Consider the following 7,408-nt stretch of genomic DNA (forward strand, 5'->3'; position numbering starts at 1 on the left):
TTTCTTTTTCTTTCTTTCTTTCTCTGAGACAGAGTCTTGTTCTGTCACTCAGGCTGGAGTGCAATGACGTGATCTCGGCTCACTGCAACCTCCACCTCTGGGGTTCAAACCATTCTCCTGCCTCAGCCTCCTGAGTAGCTGGGATTACAGGTGTGTACCACCATGCCTGGCTAATTTTTGTATTTTTAGTGGAGACAGGGTTTTACCACATTGGCCAGGGTGGTCTTGAACTCCTGACCTCAGCTGATCCACTTGCCTTGGCCTCTCAAAGTGCTGGGATTAGAGGCGTAAACCACCACACCCTACCTAAGATGATAACTTTCCCTCAAATTCCCTAGACACGGACTGAGATCCAAAGTCTGGGTAAATAAGAGAAAGAGGACAGGGGCGTTCTTCCTCTCGGTAGCCTCCTCCCATTCCCTCTTTCCTGAATTTTTTCTTTGAGCAAAATCATATTTAGGTTAAAGACAAGAAGAACAATAGTGCGTGTAAAGCTTGTGACCTCACCCAAAACATTATAAAATGAGCTATAAATCCAGGGAACACAATGTCTGCACATTCTGCAGCTTTCCAGAAAATCTAGGCCAGGCAACCGGAGGGGGCGGGATGGGGGAGTGGGGGATGGAGGGTAATTTCTCACTCATTCAGTGCTAATAATCTCTGCAATAGGACCCTATTTATTTTCTCATTCAGTTCCCAAAAGAGCTTGTGGAGTGGGCACACAACAATTATTAAAGCTAAACAGAAGGTTGAGCTGTATAAAATCATCTGGCTACTTAGCAGTCAGCCTCAGAACCTGGGTCTTCACATCCCACAAACTTGTTTTCTTTCTCTGAGTTTTGAGTCGGAACAAATTGAATCAGTCCCAGATGTTGATATCAATGCATCTGTGGTTGAGAAGATAAACGATGCTTTCTAGGCCTTGAGAAATCTATGAATTATTTTACTTTTCTACACTTCTTTCTTGAACACCTACTATATGCAAGAGAGAGGGTGGGCATTGGGGTCCAAAGATGAGTCAGCTCTGACCTCCACCATAGTGGAATTCTGACTGCCCAATAAAAAGACGATGTGGGCCACAGACAGTCATGCTATGCGCCACCTAACAGCGATTTGGTCAGTGACTGACTGCATGCACGATGGTGGTCCCGTCAAATTAGAATTGCATTTTTACTGTACTTTTTCTTTGTCTTTTCTTTTTTTTTTTGAGATGGAGGCTCACTCTGCTGCCCAGGCTGGAGTGCACTGGCATGATCTCTGCTCACTGCAACCTCTGCCTCCTGCATTTCAGCGATTCTCCTGTCTCAGCCTCTGGAGTAGCTGGGCTTACAGGTGCCCGCCACCACACCCAGCTAATTTTTTAATTTTTAGTAGAGATGGGGTTTCACCATATTGGCCCGGCTGATCTTGAACTTCTGACCTAAGATGATTCGCCCGCCTTGGCCTCCCAAAGTGCTGGAATTACAGGCGTGAGCTATTGCGCCCAGCTCCATTTTTACTATACCTTTTCTATGTTTAGATGTGTCTAGACACACAGATCCTTAGCATTGTGTTATAATTACCCACAGTATTCAGTAGAGCAACATGCTGCCTAGATTTGTAACCTAGGAGCAATAGTTTATGTTACCCAGTTTAGGTGTGCAGCAGGCTCTACCCTCTAGGTTTGTGAAAGTACACTCTACGATGTCCGCACAATGGTGAAATCACCTAACAATGTATTTCTCAGACATATCCCTGTCATTAAGCAAAGCATGGCTGTGTGTAGTGTCAAATTATCTAGTTGCCACAATAGAACACTGAAAAGAAACAGGTGAAACTAATTTAATACTATAGTCCCTTAACCCAATATATCTAAAATATAATTTTCGCATGTAATCAAAATGAAAATTCTTTTTCCTTTTTTGAGACAGGGTCTTTCTGTGTCACCCAGGCTGGAGGGCAGTGGTCTGATCGTAGATCATTGTAACCTCAAACGCTGGGGTCAAGTGATCCTCCTGCCCCAACCTCCTAAGTAGCTAGGACTACAGGCCTGCACCACCACGCGTGGCTAATCTTTTTTTTTTTTTTGAGACTGAGTCTTGCTCTGTCACCCAGGCTGGAGTGCAGTGGTGTGATCTCAGCTCACTGCAACCTGTGCCTCCCGGGGATAAACGATTCTTCTGCCTCAGCCTTCAGAGTAGCTGGGATTACAGGCACCCACCACCATGCCCGGCTAATTTTTCTATTTTTAGCAGAGACAGAGTTTTGACATGTTGGCCAGACTGATCTCAAACTCCTGATCTCGTGATCTGCCTGCTTCAACTTCTCAAAGTGCTGGGATTGCAGGTGTGAGCCACCACACCGGGGCCCCAGCTAATTTTTTTAATTTTTATTTTTGTAGAGATAGTGTCTTTCTATGTTGTGCAGGCTGGTCTCAAACTCCTGGCCTCAAGCAATCCTCCTGCCTCAGCCTCCCAAAATGTTGGAATTACTGATGTGAACCACTGTGTCTGATGTGAACCACATGTCTAAAAATGAAAATTCATAATTAGCTATTTTACATTTTTAAAAATTTGTATTTTCAAAACCCAGTGCAGATATTACACTTTACAGAATATCTCTATTTGTATTAGCCCCTCTGGTGGGGCCCCATGGTCACATGTGGCTAGTGGCTACCATATTGGATGGCAAATATCTAGAGGGGAGGGATTTCTAAATGGATTTGAAAACCACCATGGGCTCCTGGCCATAGCGAAAACCTGTACCTATACCCTGGGAGCACTGGGAAGGGAGAAGTTCATGCTGTCTGGAAATTGCTTCTCAAGGCTTTCCAGAAAAAGGGGCTTTTGAGTTGGAATCAGTTGCACCCAGAAGAGAAGTTCATCCTTGGAAAGTAGGACCACCCATCTGGCGGCTGGTGGAAGTGGATGGCGGTAGTTGGGCTTTTTCTTGAACCAGTTTGGTTCTGACATTCTTCAGACTGGCTTAAGTTTTGCAGCAGGACTTAAGTTTTAGGAGGGGCAATCAATTTTCAGTCCTAATGGATTTGCCCAGAGCTGTATGCTTAGAACTGAGTAAGCCAGTCCCTGCTGTCTAGATGCTCATTTCAGAGTAGTGCTTCTTAAACTCAAGCAGCACCTGCACCTGAAAGGCTTGTTGAAACCCTGATTCTTGGACCCAATCCCTAGGGTTTCTGATTCAGCAGCCCCATGGTGGGGCCTGAGAATGTGCATTTCTAACCAGTTCCCAAGGATGCTGATGCTGACAGTTAGGGAACCAATCTTTGTGACCATTGATTGAGTAGATGAGTAAAGTCATGAAACATTCATTCAAAAACATTTTAAAATTAGTAGTCTGTGAGAGGTATTGCTTCAGTACTGGGGATACAGTGGTGATCAAGATAAGCAAAGGCCCCCTCCTTCAGTGAAGCTTCCAGCATGGACATAAATAACAGACATGGTGGGTGCCTCAGGGATCTGAAGTTGACCTGATCAATAATATCCCACTGTCAGCTCTGCAACTCTGATACCTACAAAAATTACCATCTTTTAGCATCCCAAATTATTTCTAGCCCCTAAAAGAAAAATCTGGGGCCGGGCGTGGTGGCTCATGCCTGTAATCCAAGCACTTTGGAGGCCAAGGCGGGCAGATCACCTGAGGTCGGGAGTTTAAGACCAGCCTGACCAACATGGTGAAACCTCGTCTTTAAAAAAAAAAAAAAGGAAAGAAAAGAAAAAGAAAAATCTGTAAGGGATATGCCATTTAATGAGAATCTACTATATGATAGAATTTGTGCTAGGGGTTTTGCAAATATATTTGCATTGCATTCTGACAACATGATAACCACCACTACCTGCTTTATATAACAGAGATGACTGGGCAGGGTGCAGTGGCTCATGCCTGTAATCCCAGCGCTTTGGGAGGCCAAGGCGGGTGGATCACCTGAAGCCAGGAGTTTGAGACCAGCTTGGCCAACATGGTGAAACCCCGTCTCTATTAAAAAACAAAAACAAAAACAAAAAAACCCAGAGATGACTGAGTTTCAGAGAGGCTGGTGAAATGCCTTGCCCATATTTCTTCTTCTTCTTTTTTTGAGACAGAGTCTCTCTCTGTCGCTCAGGCTGGAGTGCAATGGCGTGATTGATCTCGGCTCACTGCAACCTCTGCTTCCTGGGTTCAAGTGATTCTCATACCTCAGCCTCCCAAGTAGCTGGGACTTCAGGTGTGAGCCACCATGCCTGGCTAATTTTTGTATTATTTGTAGAGTTCGGGGTTTCACCATGTTGGCCAGGATGGTCTCGATCTTTTGACTTTAGGTGATCCACCTGCCTTGGCCTCCCAAAGGGCTGGGATTACAGGAGTGAGCCACCATGCCCAGCCCCTTGCCATATTTCTACAAACTAGTTTGTGGTGCAGCTGTGGTTTATCCAGTCTTTTTGTTGGTTCATGGTATTACCTCCATCTGGTCCTCTTACAACATTCCCCTACTCTTCCATTTTTTTCTAATTAACTCCTCTTAATCACTCCCCAGATTCCTTGGCAAGCACTGATTTTTCAGGAAACGGTTTCTTGACTTTCTGGGTAAGTTTCAGTGGTACACTGATCTCTTACTTAATCTACAGGGAAGGTCATATGATACCTACTTAATAAAATTTGTTGATTGAATAAAGGAGCTAATGAATTTGATAAAATCAGGGAAGGCCTCTTGGAGGAGGTGCACCTTGTTCCAGTGGCTGAGAAGACATTTCATGAGACCAGAGCAAGGAGAGGAGTAGCCTGGAAGCTAAAGCCAGAGACAGACCTGAACCTGGAGGTATGAAAGCCTGTGTGGGAATCAGGTATTCTTTTTTTTTTTTGAGACAGAGTCTTGCACTGTTGCCTGAGCTGGAGTGCAGTGGCACGATCTTGGCTCACTACAACGTTTGCCTTTCAGGTTCAAGTGATTCTCCTGCCTCAGCCTCCCAAGTAGCTGGGATTACAGGCACCTGGCACCATGCCCAGCTAATTTTTTGTATTTTTAGTAGAGACAGGGTTTCACCATGTTGGCCAGGCCAGTCTTGAACTCCTGACCTTAGGTGATCTGCTCACCCCGGCCTCCCAAAGTGCTGGGATTACAGGCATAGGCCACTGTGCCTGGCCAGGGATCAGGTATTCTGTACAATCTTGGGGCTTGGTAGGTTTCAAGTGGAGGTCACACTGGAGGCAGATTGTGGGGTTGACAGGGAGTTCTGATTAAGCTGCTTCAGGAAATAGATAGCCATGGAATATTTGAGGGCCGCCAAGCCAAGTATATCATTTGTTTCTGTTTCAGAGGAAAAGCTCAACAACTTAGGGTTCTGTGATAGATGCATCAGGAAGGGGGGTAGGGAGGAGGAACCACAGTCAAGGTTCAAGCTCCAAAATGGTCTTCTTGGGACCAAGTCCTAGCTCTGCCCCTTAAGAGCATGTGACGATCGGGAAGTCACCTAACTAACCACTTTGAAGCTCAATTTCCTTCTATGAAAAGTAGATTTAAAAAAAATCACCTGCTTCATTGCACTGTTGTGAGGATTAAATGAGATAATATAGCATGATGTTCCCAGGATGATGTCTGGCATGTGACAAGCACGACAAATCCTATTACCATGAAGATGATTTTCCTCTTTTTTTTCCTTCTCTCTTCTCTCCCTCTCTTTCCTTCTTCACACATGCCCATGAGAGGACTTATAAGGGGTCCTGAGCAGAGCCCTGAAACTGGTTCTTCGCATCTATGCAGAGGGGACATCACAGAGGGGCTAAAGGACGGGACCTGGGGCAGGACGGTGGGGTGCAAGGTAAAGCTGGTCACAGCCTGGGGCATTCAGATCATTCACCTTTTGGCATCCCAGTTTCTGTGTCTGCATCAGGGGCACCATAATCCCAGCTGATCTTTATTGCTACTATTAGCCTCTACTCACTGCCTCAAGTTCCTAATCTCCTCCCAGGAAATCATGTAGCAACTGCTGAGGCCAGCAAGGGGCTGAGTCCAAAAATCAGATGAATACCAAGGAACACACTAAACTGAAGGGCATTCCCTGGCTGGAGTAGAGGCCGAATTGCACTCGCCTCCACACAAAACCAAAACGAACAATCAGGAGAAACAAATGATGCTTAAAGCAGGAAAATCCTTCTGAGTTCACTTGGCTGCAGAGCCTCGTAGGGGATGGAATTACGGTAAATCTAAAAATAAGGCCTGGTGTGCTTTTTCATTAAATGCACAAAAGTTTCCTCTTTTCCACCTGCCTAGGGAACAACATAATCCAACAAGGATATTTTGCCTGATTTGTGCAGGACCCAGAAAAGCTCAGGGGAGAAAGAGTTCCTGAGATTGTAGTTTGTTGCTTGAAGATCAAACCCAGAGAAAGTTATTTATATACCTAGTTTTTTTTTCCCTTCTCCTTTCAACTGCATGGTATTTATCCTTAGAATTAGGGGGTTTGCCTTGTTAAGCAAAATATTTTTTTCCTTGATTTTAAAAGGAATACATGTTCATTATAGAAAATTAGAAACTACTAAAAAAAAAAAAAAGAGAATAACATCACATCTGTCATTCAAAGATAGCCATGGTTAATGCTTCGTGATTTTTTTCTTTTAGACTTTTTCTCTATGCTTCTTTTATTTATTTTTATTTTTATTTTTGAGATGGATTCTTTCTCTGTCTCCCAGGCTGGAGTGCAGTGGTGTGATCTCGGCTCATTGCAACCCCTGCACTCCCAGGTCCAAGTGATTCTCAGCCTCCCGAGTAGCTGGGACTACAGGTATCCGCTACCACGCTGAGCTAAATTTTGTATTTTTAGTAAAGATGGGGTTTCACCATGTTGGCCAGAATGGTCTTGATCTCTTAACCTCGTGATCCTCCCACCTCGGCCTCCAATAGTGATGGGATACAGGCGTGAGCCACCATGCCCAGCCTAATTTTGTATTTTTATTTCCATTTTACCAATTTCTGCTCTCATTTGTGTTACTTTCTTATGTCTACTTTCCTTGGGTTTATCCTGTGGTTCTTTTCTTTTTTTATTTTTTTGAGATAAAGTCTTGCTCTGTCACTCAGGCTGGAGTGCAGTGGTGCGATCTTGGCTCACTGCAACTGTCTCCCAGGTTCAAGCAATTCTCCTGCCTCAGCCTCCCAAATAGCTGGGATTACAGGTGCATACCACCAAGCCTGGCTAATTTTTTTGTATTTTTAGAAGAGACTGGGTTTCACCGTGTTGGCTGGGCTGGTCTCGAACTTCGAACCTCAGGTGATCCACCCACCTCAGCCTCCTAAAGTGATGAGATTACAGGCATGAACCACAGTGCCCGGCCCTATCCTGCGGGTTATTTTTTAATTCCTAAAGTTGGAGATTTAGATTACTACATTTTAGCATTTCTTGTTTTTCTAATCTAAGCTTTTTTTTTTTTTTTTTTTTTT

The sequence above is a fragment of the Sapajus apella genome, unplaced genomic scaffold (assembly GCF_009761245.1).
Source record: "Sapajus apella isolate SASKATOON/1434 unplaced genomic scaffold, GSC_monkey_1.0 scaffold46, whole genome shotgun sequence".
NCBI lineage: Eukaryota > Metazoa > Chordata > Mammalia > Primates > Cebidae > Sapajus > Sapajus apella.